Here is a 2,233-nt window from a genome sequence, read left to right on the forward strand (position 1 = left end):
AGAGGGGCATGAGGTTTATTCCTGAACCAAGGTCATACAGAGCCTTAAAGATCATGGTGCCTATGGTACAAGGTATTATGAACTTTCCAGGATCCTGTTTCTTCTGAGGCAATGTCAGTTGATCCAGATCACTTAGTTCATTGGTGAACAAGGGAGGTTCATCTTCCCAAGTCTCAATACCAAATAATTTGGCATTTAGCTTCATGATTGCACCAAGGAACTTGGCAGCTTGCTCTTCAGTAACATCCTCATTTTCTTCAGAAGAGGAATACTCATCAGAGCTCATGAATGGCATAAGGAGGTTCAATGGAATCTCTATGGTCTCTAGATGAGCCTCAGAGTCCTTTGGTTCCTCAGAGGGAAGCTCCTTATTGATCACTGGACGTCCCAGGAGGTCTTCTTCCTTGGGATTCACGTCCTTCTCCTCTCTTGTGGGTTCGGCCATGGTGATTAATTCAATGGCCTTGCACTCTCCTTTTGGATTCTCTTCTGTATTGCTTGGGAGAGTACTAGGAGGGATTTCAGTGATCCTTTTACTCAGCTGGCCCACTTGTGCTTCCAAATTTCTAATGGAAGACCTTGTTTCATTCATGAAACTCACAGTGGCCTTAGATAGATCAGAGACTAAATTTGCTAAGCTAGATGGATTCTGCTCAGAATTCTCTGTCTGTTACGGAGTGGATGATGGAAAAGGCTTGCTATTGCTAAACCTGTTTCTTCCACCATTATTAAAGCCTTGTTGAGGCTTTTGATCCTTCCATGAGAGATTTGGGTGATTTCTCCATGATGGATTGTAGGTGTTTCCATATGGTTCACCCATGTATTTTAACTCTGCTATTGCAGGGTTCTCAGGATCATAAGCTTCTTCCTCAGAAGATGCCTCTTGAGTACTGTTGGATGCAGCTTGCATTCCATTCAGACTCTGAGAAATCATATTGACTTGCTGAGTCAATATTTTATTCTGAGCCAATATGGCATTCAAAGTATCAATTTCAAGAACTCCCTTCTTCATAGGCGTCCCATTACTCACAGGATTCCTCTCAGAAGTGTACATAAACTGGTTATTAGCAACCATGTCAATGTTCTTGAGCTTCTGCAGGCGTTTTCTTTAGGTGAATGGATCCACCTGCAGAAGTATCTAATGACATCTTTGATAGCTCAGATAAACCATCATAGAATATATCCAGGATGGTCCATTCTGAAAGCATGTCAGAAGGACACTTTTTGGTCAGCTGCTTGTATCTTTCCCAAGCTTCATAGAGGGATTCACCTTCTTTCTGTCTGAAGGTTTGAACATCAGCTCTAAGCTTGCTCAGTTTTTGAGGAGGAAAGAACTTGGCTAAGAAAGCCGTGACCAGCTTATCCCAAGAGTTCAGGCTGTCTTTGGGTTGAGAGTCCAACCATATTCTAGCTCTGTCTCTTACAGCAAAAGGGAAAAGCATGAGCCTGTAGACTTCAGGATCTACTCCATTAGTCTTAACAGTATCACAGATATGCAAGAATTCAATTAAGAACTGAAAAGGATCTTCAGATGGAAGTCCATGAAACTTGCAGTTCTGCTGCATCAGAGAAACTAGCTGAGGTTTCAGCTCAAAATTGTTTGCTCCAATGGTAGGAATGGAGATGCTTCTTCCATGTAAATTGGAATTAGGTGTAGTAAAGTCACCAAGCATTCTCCTTGCATTATTGTTGTTGGGTTCGGCTGCCATCTCCTTTACTTGTTCAAAATTTTCAATAAGGTTGTCTCTGGATTGTTGTAATTTAGCTTCTCTTAGTTTTCTCTTCAGAGTCCTTTCAGGTTCTGGATCAGCTTCAACAAGAATGCCTTTTTCTTTGTCCCTGCTCATAAGAAAGAGAAGAGAAAAAGAAAAGAAGAGGAACCCTCTATGTCACAGTAAAGAGGTTCCTTATTGTTAGTAGAAGAAGAAAAGGAATAGGGGTGAAGAAGAATGAAGAATCCAAACACAAAGGTGATGATAGGAGCAGAGATGTGAGATGAAGAGAAGTGTTAGTAGATGAATAAATAAATAGAAGGGGATGAGAGGAGGAGAGAATTTTCGAAAATAATTTTTGAAAAAGAGTTAGTGATTTTCGAAAATAGTTTTTGAAAAAGGTTAGTAGTTTTTCGAAAATTCAAATAAAAAAATAAAATAATTAGTCTAATTAAAAAGAAATTTTGAAAAAGAGGGAAGATTTTTTTCGAAAATTAGAGAGAGAGAGAGTTAGTTAGGTA

General features: G+C 39.8%; 1 non-coding gene across 1 annotated transcript; it reads left to right on the forward strand.

The window, feature by feature from the left end:
* The first annotated feature begins 1,202 nt into the window (after nucleotides 1–1,202).
* Nucleotides 1,203–1,310, forward strand: LOC112787689 (small nucleolar RNA R71). Its single transcript, XR_003195088.1, has one exon. It is a non-coding gene; the product is annotated as a small nucleolar RNA R71 (small nucleolar RNA).
* The last annotated feature ends 923 nt before the right edge of the window (nucleotides 1,311–2,233 follow it).

This window comes from Arachis hypogaea, chromosome 20, assembly GCF_003086295.3.
Source record: "Arachis hypogaea cultivar Tifrunner chromosome 20, arahy.Tifrunner.gnm2.J5K5, whole genome shotgun sequence".
Lineage (NCBI taxonomy): Eukaryota > Viridiplantae > Streptophyta > Magnoliopsida > Fabales > Fabaceae > Arachis > Arachis hypogaea.